Below are 10876 nucleotides of genomic sequence, written 5' to 3' on the forward strand. Positions count from 1 at the left end.
GAACTGGGGATTGAACTCAGGTCCTTGTGTTCGCCAGGCAAGCACTTATTCCACTGAGCCATCTCCCCGGCCCCTCCAGATTATTTTTTAAAAATGCTATGATTATTGCACTTTTCTGCTTCTGTGTTCATGGGAACTTTTAATATGCAGAACCAATCAGTGGTGGATGTTGTATGCTAGGTCTTTTAAATCTATAACTGAGGTCCTACTGTGTGCCAGCACTGGGGAGACAAGGGTTATGTGCTGGTGGTGGACAGCTCAATAGTGGATGGAGTGACACTTGCTATTAGGGTTTTGGAAATGTTTAGGGGTGTTTTTAATTGAGCAGGTATGGCCCAGGGTTGCTAACTACACTATAATATGTGGGACAGTCCTATGTAATCAAGGATTGACCTACCCCAAATGCCAACATCATGGGGGGCATTGAAGTGTATATTTTGAATACAAGAGATGGTCCCCTGTACTCCAGCCATGCCAGAGGGGCTGTAGTGAACCTGGGACAGCTGCTTCCCAGAGGCAACCTGGCATTGCCATGCTGAAATCTGAGGTTACTATATCTCTCAGGCTTCCCAGGGAAGTCATAAATCTAGACAGTGATGTACAAGTTCCTGATTTTTAAAAAACACTGCATAGGTCAAACAAACATATTTAGGGTTCAAATTGGGAGACCAGGGCAGATGACTTGTGGGGAGATTATGGGCCAGGGTGGTGGAGAAAGACTTTTTACCAGGCAGAACTTGGGAGCTGGGGGTGGGGTAGTGAAGGAGAGGGGGGATGGGAGGGGTAGTCACAATCAATCAACCCTTAGGGGAAACAATTTTAAACTCCTTTTCCCACCACTATGATATCCTACCTGACTCTTGCTCCACCTTCCAGTGGTGTATTCATTTCTGTTCCATTCCATACTGAATGCTTCTCACAGTTCAAAATGTGTCTTAACTTTTTGCTAACAGATCCTTCTCTGGGCGATTTTCTGTTATTTCCCCACCTCTCCAGAAAACCTGCACCTACCCCTAACCCCAGCCCCTTCTCAGTAGAGATCATTGCCAGGATTCTTGATGGGTTGGGTACAGCAAATCTTCCGGGGTTTTGTCCACCTGGCCTGACTGATAAGGAATCCCAAACCACACAAGAAGGAAGGATGTGCTTAGCAAATACTGAGAAACAGTATTTTCAGGGGGAAATTGCTAATCTGCTACAAGAACAAACTGTCTCCAAGCATCGCAATAATACCACTTACATTCCAGCAGGCAAAATGATGTTTACACAGGAGGCACATTTATTTTTAAAAGTAGACCAGGCACACTTCTGCTAGGGAAGACTTTGTTGGCAGTGATTCTGATCAACTCTGTAGGATGAAGAGGAATAAGAGTCTTGCTGGGATGTGGGGGGCCTGAGATTCTTCAAACCACAACCTGAATTTGTCCAAACCAGTGACATTTCAATGCAACGCATCTTTAGCATGAAAGAATCCATGAATAATCACTTAAGCTTCCCAGGCCGAAAACTGCAATGAACAAGTGCCAGAGGGGCATAGGCACTTAAGTGCTGTTAACTGCCCAGGAAAGGAGCCCTTACTTTGGAAAAGTAATAAAATGTCCTTGGGTTCATATCCAGCAGGACAAATAAACAAATGCGAGTGTTTGGTGGCGGGCACTGCCCTGGTCAGAAGGGAGCACCATGGAGCTACGTACAGGGACGGAGCACCCTGAGGCCTGAAGGGGTCACAGACACATCTGCTGGGGGAGGTGAGAACGGTGCTGCACTTGGCATCCCTGCAGGAGTCCCCTTAGGTCTTGGCCTGTAGCAGGGCAAGCGCCACTCTCTCTGGGTTATCCTGAGCCTACTCACAGGTCCAAGGCCACCCCGGAAATGGTGGACAGCAGCAAAACCTGCAGCGATAGAGTTATTAAACAAAGGACAGAGCCAGCCGAAGTTTTACTAGGCTGCTTTGTAGGTGGCAAGTTTCTGGTCACCAGAGGCAACCAAACAGCAGCTCAACATCATGCAGCAGGGATTCCAGGATTTCCCTGTGGCTTTCTTCCAGGACTTAGTAGCAAGAGGAAAAAAGAAAAACCTATCAGATCTTTCCTTCTACTGGGATCCTGTTTTATAAAATTGTGCCCAGGGCAGAAACTAAACCCCAGAGATGAGCTAATAGTCTTGTGTTTACCAGGACCTGTGATTTGCTGTGACTTGACGCAAGTATTTCTCCTTCCTCAAATGAGGATTTGAGGCACAAAGAAATTTGAGTTCCCTGTTCCACGCATGAGCACAGGGACTTGAACGCCGGGGTGGTTCCAAGTCTGACTCAGTCCGGAGCCTTGGAGTTGGGACTGTGCTGGAAGGTGGACGGGCAGCTGGACACATCTCTGGTGGCTTCGGAAGGGCCTGAGCTGTGGAGTTCGGAATTTTCAGTTCGCGCCAGACTCACAGAACTTGAAACGTCAGCCCGAGTCACTCCCGGGGGATTTGATAGAGGGGTGGGGGTGGGGAAGGGGCTGTAATCAAATGCGAATTGGGTCTTCTGGCACCACGGGGGTTGGGGAGGGATTGGTTGAGGGCTCTGGGAGCGGCCGCAAAGCCTGGGGGAGCAAAGGTCCCCCACGGTGGAGGTCAGGAGAGGGAGAACGGAAAAACTAGTAGGATGAGAAGAGGTCAGAGGCCTCAGGCCGCCTCCAGTCGGCACTGGTTCCTCACTCACGGCCCTGGGGTGGGGATTGGAGTTGGGGGTTGGGTAATCTAGGCCATCTGCCCTGTCCTCGGCGTTGTCTTTCGCCGCAGAATCCCAACCCCTTGCGCCTCGGAGGCCTTAGGCCCTGATGGTCCAGGGCAAGCACACAGGGACTGCCACGCCGTCTGCTCGCTTCCGGGCAGGACAAACACCGAGCAACCCGGAGGGGCCTGGACTCGAGAAGAGGGGCGCACGGAGGGAGGCCGAGCCGCTCAGAACCAGCTCCAACCAGTGAATCAAATTGCTCTCCTCCCCCCGCCTGCCCGCCCACCCGCCCGCAAGCCTTTCCAATCAGGGAGTCTAAAATTACCGTCCTCCCAGCATCTGCAGCCCAGCCGAGCTCTAAACCAGATGAATAGGCCTGACTCACGAGCCCTAGCTCAAGTACGCTCGGGCAGGGCTGGGCAAGGCTCGGCAGGGCACCGGGGATCCGGGAGCCACGGGGTTAGGGGACAGGATGGCCCGGCAGGGTTATGAAGGACGAGATTTACCCACCGCCTGGGCAGGTGGGAGCAGGGGGACAGGGATGCCAAGTCTTTGCAAGTTCCTGCCTCTCTGGCCTCTACCCTCTTCCTGGACTCTCCAGGAAGAAACCCCGAGGTCGCTGAATTTCCTGTGTGTATGGGAAACGGCGGTCTCTAGTGGAGTTTTGCCCTAGACTCCTTCAGTAGGCGACACCATGTCTTGATAGTCCCCCTCCCAAAGGGCTTTTTCCTCAGGGACCCCTGCTTAGCCTATGCAGCCTAAATGACTGCATTCATAAACAGGGTCTGAAGGTCTGAGTGACTTCACTCTGTAGGAGACAGACTCCAGAAGGGAGACTGTTCAGTGTCAGGGGGTCCCAACACTCTGTGCCTGGCCTGTTCTCTCCCTCCTAGAGAGGAAGGACTCCTCGGGAAAGAGGGTGGAGACTGGTGACCCCTAGGCTCACCCTGAGGAGAGTCAGAGGAGGAGGGCAGAACCCTTCTTCTGCCTCTGTGCTTCACAACAGACTCATGAGCTCCAGAGCTCTGCTGTGAGAGGGGCAGCTGGATCCCACTCTTCTACCTTCACTCAAAGATCTCTGTGTTGTGTAACAGCCTCCCTTTAAGTTTCTCTGTCATTTCTATGGAATTTTTGGGATTAGAATAAGTACAAAAATCTCTGGCCTGAGCTGGAGGACAGGAAATGAAGGGGGGGGGGCAGGAGGGAAGGCAGGGTGAGCTCACTGTCCTAGCAAGAGGATTGGATGTGGCAGAGGGTGCTGAGAAAACAGGTTAATCATGAAAGAGGCTGAGACCTGCACTACCATGTAAACCACCCCCAGAAGAAACATCTCCTCTGAGAGAACTGGAGCCAGGAGCCGCCTATAGTAATCCTGTGGGAGACTGAAGCCAGCTCCCACAGTGTGGCGATCCTTGGGTAGGAGATGAGGAGATGCAGGAGGTGGTGGTGGTTTCAAATTGAGGGCATCCTTAAACAGGCAGGCCATTCAGCACTCAGCTAGACCTGGCTATGCCCTCTAGGAAGGGGAGGAGAAAGCCCACCTGTGTGTTCTGCTTTTCTCAAAGGCCTGGAATAGCCAAGAGCTTCCCATTACTGGTGGTACGACTCACCTAAGAACTCCACTTATTGACCCTTGTTGTAACCTCTTCTCCAGGCAGCCAGAGGCCCTCACCTCTCCTCCTCCTCCTCTTCCTCCCTCTCAGATCTCACCTTCTGTCTCCTTCCCTGGCTCCTTTTGGACACTCCTCCATCAAATGGTATTTCCTTAGGTTTGGGCTCCTGTTTTTTCTTCCAACTCTATCTGCATTCCTTGAGTGACCTTACCCTCTTCTGGTTTCATTTATCACCAAAACCCTGTGATCCAAGCCATTTTCCTCAATGGCCCACACATATTTCCAACTGTCTCCTGGACATCTCTGGTTGGACATTGTACAGTTGTGTCGGGTCACACAGGCCCCAAATTGATCTGGTTATCTATGCTCCCTTGCGTCCCATGACAGCCCCTTCTTGTGTTCCTTCCCTGCCTTTCCTCTTAGTCAACAATATCAGTCAAGCACTTATCCTACTGAGCCATCTCCCCGGCCCTTTAGTCAACAGTATCACCAGCCACTCAGACATCCAAAGGAAAACCTTAAAGTCATGCTGACCTTTTCCCCTTCCCTCACTAACACTTGTCAGAGCTAACCCCAGGAGTTACCCTTAATCCTTCCTCCTTTTCATCTGGGCCACCATTGCCCTGGATTCAGATCTTGGCACCTCTCTGTCACTACAAATCCCTCCGGTGGGATCTCCTAGTTCTCCATCTCCTTCCTCTACCATCTGGAGACAATGAACATAGAAAGATTATTTATTCTGGAACTATTTGTTGAAGGCTTACTTTATGCCTGATTTTGTGCTTAAAACTAAGAACACAACAGTGATGATGACCAACAGGGTTCCTGTCTTCATGGGGTTCATGTTTCCCCTGGGGAACTAGACAGAAAATAAGCATAAAACAGATACGAAATACTTCTGAGTTATAGGGTGATCCACAGCGATGTGGAGAAGCAGATTGGCACATGCCCATTATTCTTCTGAGAGCAAGCCTAAAACAACTCACAAAATCTTCCTGCCATTTTTATTCTTCCCTTTCATAAGACTTTTATTGGGGTGGGGTAGCTACCTGTGCCACCACCTTCAGAAAGTGCTAAGGAGGATCTTTGTGCCTACAGAGCGAAGTCTAGCTTGGCCTGGCAAGCAAAGCCTTTGCCCATGTGGCCCAGCCTGCCTCCCACCTCCCAAGCCCCTTTCCCATACTCCCTGTTCTCTTTCAATCCCAAACCCCTCATTCCCTGCAAATAGCAAGCAGAGTAGAAAGATTTAGGCATCAGTGTATGGATGGATGAGTGGTGGGTGGGGCTCCCTTGTGGGCACGCCCTCAGAGGGCTTCTTTTTGACAAGGGCCTTCTGTAGTGTTTCTGCCACTATTTCTGCCACAGGTGCTTACAAAACTGTCTTTCTTGACAGATTACTAAGGCAGTTGGGGCAAGGCAAGTCTTGCTATATTCTGAGAAAATGCTGGACACAGCAAATGCCTCAAACAGGCCAGTTGAGTTGACCATGAAAGGCACAAAGCAAAGGGAAATGACAGCTGTTCTTTTTAGACTGTTTCCTGCTAACTCCTATGGCCATACTATGTAGGAGCAAAGAATTACGAAGGCATCCACTGCCAAGTGGACAGCCAGAAACACATGTGTTCTTGTTCAAGAGAAAGCCTCAGAGAGCCCAACGCTGTCACTGTGTCTTCACCTTTGAACATAGCTCTGCGCAACCAAAGCAGGGAATGGCCAATCAGTCTTGTATGTGTGGAATCTGATGCTCAAGATCTGCTTTTATCCTCAAGCAGAAAGTCATCTGGCTTGGGAGTGGGTTCTAGGGCTCAGCTTCTCCCTGCAAATGGTCTGTGAAGAACCAATACTATTTTCATCTTAGCAATGGGGTATTTATTTCTTGCCAAAGACCTTAAGTGAAACCCAGCTTCTGTGTTGTTCCCACATCCCATTTCTGGAACCCCGTAATCACGGTTCTCTGAGACCATAATAAATGAGCACAGGGCTCTGTTGGTCTCTGGCACACACGATCAGAGTCCCTGCCTCCTTTGGTAGGGTGGCAGTCAGGTGGACAGGTAACCAATCATAAAAAATTCCAATAAAAAGTTTGATTAAAGGTCAGAATAAAAACAAGATGTAGATTTTGTGAGTCACTTTAGGCTGGGTGCCAGCTCTCAGAAAGTACTGGGCATGTGCCAGTCTGTTTCTCTATTTCATTGTCTGCGCCTTTGGATTTCACACATAGACACCTAATCTTCTTTTCTTAATGTTGACAGAAAGCATCTCACTCCTGACCTGAACGTCTCATCGGTCCTTCTTCCTTAGAGGCCACTTCAGATTTTTCTTGACAGTCCCATTTGATCCATGCTGGTTCAGTGTTGCCAGACCCACTGTTCTCGGCCAAGCCTCGGAAGAAACACGATCTGCTCGCTGTGCCAGATCATTTGGAAATAGGTATGGCTGGCTTGGAGTCACTCCACACGGGGCTGTAAAGTTGCTCTCTCCTTCTAAGTGGGTTGGGTCACGCCCAAGCCGAGGAGGAGATTTCCAAGGAACACAGTGCAGAGGTTGGCAGAAGCGGCTGTGATGCCCTTGCTTCGGAGTCCATATGAACCGCCCCCTGGCAGCCACTGTGCAGAGGCGGAGGCAAGAGGCAGCCTTCACAGCCCAACAAAACAACGAGGTAACGTTTTCTAAGAGGAGTAGGACTACAGGGCTGGTGTGAATCTCTTCCTTTGAGCCAAGTGCTAGTGTAAATTTTTGCATTTCCAAGATAAATGAAGGTTAGTGAAACTGTCTTTGAGGTTTACGTATCTTGTGCAAAGTTGGCAGGGTGTCTACACAACCACGGGGCCGATTCTACCAAACACCATTGAAATTCAGATACACATTTGTCCCAGGGTCTCCTTGGAATTTCAAATGGGATTAATTTACTCATTGGCTTCATCTTGCACAGTATCGTTTTGTTCTAATTGCCTGAGAAGCGTCTGGTATAATGAAAAGGTTGGGAATCAGAAGTCCCAGATGTATCAGTCACGGGGCACGTCACTCGGTGTTCATCAGTTGCCAGGTCTACACAATAGGAATTGTGTTACTTGCTTTGAAAAATCATAGAGGACTATACAAATATAGGGACGAATTAGCTTCAGTGGTGGCTGCATGACTGAAAAGGAGGTAATTCTGTAGATTTTATTGAAACTGCAGGGAGATGAAAAGGGTAGTCAGGTGAGAGGGTACCAGCTGCCCTTTTAGAAGGCCTAGTTTAAACTCAAGCCAAATCCCTTCATCTCATTTGTTGAGATTATCACAACCTTTCATTTTGGATGCTAGGAGTGGGTCTTTCAGTCTTTTCCCAAAGAAAGATTTCTCTCCATTTTTCTATTAGGGGCATAGTGATTATTCTAGATATTCAATAAAAATCCCTTTATGGAACAGCTTCTATTTTCCAGCCATCTAGCTTCTTGGAAGCAAGAAGAAGAGTTCTTGATTTCAAGAAATTCAGTCCTTTGGAAAAAAGGTGCTTATGTACAGACAATTGAGGAGAAAAGCCACAAGGAAGCCAATAAAGAGTGACAAGGCTTTAGAGCAGTGGCTGATAAATGATAGTCCTAGTGCCATATTGAGCTCGTCACCTAGTTTTGTAAAGAAAATTTTGTTGGAACATAGCAATGCTTATTTGTTTGCACATGTCAGTGTCTGAGTTTGCAGGATAGGTGTAGAACTGGGTAGCTGTGAGAGAGGCAGTACAGACTGCAGAACTTAAACTATTCATTTTCTGTCTTTTTGTAAAAAAAGCTTGGTGACCACCGGCTTAAGGAGATCAAGTCTTTTGAAGATTTGACTTGGGCTAATGGAGAGAACAGAGAGCAGCATTCCAGGTGACTGGGACAGTAAGTACAAAGGAAAGGAGATGCTAAAGAGTATTTCATGTAGAAGAAGAAACAAGCACTCTTCCATTCTGTGGACATCGCTGATGAAATGGCAGTGGCCATAATGAAGTTCAGTGCTGCGGTGACTTCTGACCAAAGCAAGAGCGATAAAGTATGTCAATGCACCTTTCTCTGTTTGCAAGATTGTCATCTCTCTTTCTTAAAGAGCTGGGCCAGGAAATAGCTCAGTGGCAGAAGCACCTGCCTGGCAAGCACAAGTTCCCAAGTTTGATCTCTGGTACCACAATGAACAAACAAGCAAATAAATAAAAAAACAAGGAGCTAAGACAGGAATAAAATATTAGATTCATGCTCTTCTAAAATAATGATGAAGTTCAGCTTGTGCAAGGATATGATAAAGGTTGGCAAACTGACAAAACAGTCCAGATTTATGGGAAAGAATATGGCATCTCCATTGAACAGTATGGCAGGAAAGGGAAGGAAACGACTGTCCATGTGGGCACTCACCCCAGAGAGTCATTGTTGCTAGGCTAAATCTAGACAAAGACTGCAAAAAGATCCTTCAACAGAAAGCCAAGTCCTGATAAGTGGGAAAGGCAAAGGGCAAATATAAGGAAGAATCAACTGAGGAGACGAAGGATTAAAATAATCTAGATATAACTTTCCTCCAAAACTGCTAGAATTTAAAACAATATAAGTGGGGCTAGGGAGATGGCTCAGTAGAATAAGCGCTTCCCTGGCAAGTGCAGGGATCTGAGTTCAATCCCCAGTTCCACCAAAATCAATCAATCAATCAATCAATCAATCAATCAATCAAAGAAGCAACAGAAAACAGGGAACAATGGGATGTTAGGTGGAAAAGACAGGTTGAAGTCAGATGGAAAAGCATCCTGGAGGGCACGACTACTCTTGAAAGCCATCTGGTCGACCATTGGTCTTCAAATAGAATAGGTGTCCCACAGTTACACACACTGATCAGGAAGGGTTCAGGCAGAAATTATTGGAACTTGAAATTTAAAAAATCTAAATGGAACTTTTATACCATCCCTGATCATGTGTCACACACAGTTCACACCATATCCTACAGCAAGACTAGGAGTTACAAACTGCAGAGGAGACAACAGTGATGTCCCCTAGAGCTTTCAACAAAGCTTGAGTCACTACAATCGACATGTTTCTGACTCACCGGATAGAGCTACTTTAATATCATACATCCAAAGTGGACACATGCTTTAGAAGTATCCCGGCCTGGAAAGAACAGTTTAAAGATAATAGTAGTAATATAAGCACAGGCAAATGGTAGGAATGGTAGCACTGACATTTCACTTAGAACAGGTTCTCTGGCTGTATGACAGGTTGGAAACAATGATCAAACATTCATATGTGACAGGAAGTCAAACAAAACAGTTAAGATTTCTTTCAAGAAAACTCTTAGCAAGCTCAAGGTCCTGAGTTCGATCCCCAGTACTGCAAAAAATAAAAAAAAACAACAAAAAAGACATAAAGATTTAATTTTTATATCATTTATCATGCATCTTGCCTTATTTATTGTATGCTAAGGTATTAGCTGATAGTATAAAACATTGTAATGAAAAAGATATTTTAAGTTTTTGCTTGCTTCATCTATATTTCAGTCTTTTGAAAGTTTAATTTTGCATATGTTCTATAATATATTGGTAATTAATAAATGTGTATAAAATAAATAAATATATGTACTTACTATATACACATAAGAAATATAGGTATATAAACAAAGAGAATTGTTTACTGATGGGTGATTGACCAAAACAGTTTGGTGACCACTTCTATAGACATAGAGAACCAGTGAAGATCTCAATAAAGGAGGAGTTTGCTTTTTAAAAAAATATTATGTTTATTTATTTATTTGCTACAGGGTCTTGCTGCACAGTTCAGACGCACAGTGATCCTCCTGTGTCAGCCTTCTCAGTGCTGGGATTACAGGTGAGCACCACCAAGCCCAGTTTCCATGGCCGGCATGGCATGTGGTACTGGGGATCGAACCTGGGACCCTGCATTTACCAGGCAGGCACTGAGACTGTAGAGTTATCTCCACAACCCTCTTTTTTCTTTTTTGTTTGCTTTTGAGTAGGACCCCACAGTGGGCCCTATATAGCCCAGACTGAAGAGGGGAATATATATTATTACAGATAGCTGCTTCTGGCTATTGCTAAGTGAGACAAAAGGTGTGAATATTCGGAACTATTATCCAAGTTCTACTTTGCTAGTTGTCTCTTCCTTTGGGTAATGAGTGGTACCAGACCCTAGCAAAGGCCTAAAGGTTTGCATCAACAATATATAGCAGTTAGCTGGGTGACATAAAAATGTCGGGGTTAGGAAACACTCTAGGAATACTACATGCTCTGTAGACTCAACTTCCCGCTTATTAACCTATGTGGCGAAGGAGTCTTCAGTCACAAGGGATGAGGCTGCTGTTTCCTCCACAGCAGCCATGTCCACTCCTGACAGGCATGATTAACTGATTCCGATGGGCAGACACATTTTATGAAGACCGGTGTACAGGATGTGGCTTGTGCTATTTCTCCCTGGAAAGGAATCAGGTAAGCCATTAGCCCATTGTAGCTAACTCTCCTTGGCCGCATATTCTTTGTCATCCAGTTGTCAGATTTGAAAAACATAATCTACCTCTGCTAAATCTT

At 46.6% G+C, this 10876-nt stretch overlaps 1 long non-coding RNA gene across 1 annotated transcript in view; it reads left to right on the top strand.

Annotated features, from left to right (window-relative positions):
* Positions 1-8184, top strand: part of LOC111812971 — a 41273-nt gene extending 33089 nt beyond the window's left edge. Inside the window, exons 2-3 of the long non-coding RNA XR_002818334.1 lie at positions 6585-6762; positions 8104-8184. This is a non-coding gene — a long non-coding RNA (uncharacterized LOC111812971). The remainder of the gene's footprint in view (positions 1-6584; positions 6763-8103) is intronic.
* Positions 8185-10876: the final 2692 nt, after the last annotated feature.

The sequence above is a fragment of the Octodon degus genome, unplaced genomic scaffold (genome assembly GCF_000260255.1).
Source record: "Octodon degus isolate 3935 unplaced genomic scaffold, OctDeg1.0 scaffold00007, whole genome shotgun sequence".
NCBI lineage: Eukaryota > Metazoa > Chordata > Mammalia > Rodentia > Octodontidae > Octodon > Octodon degus.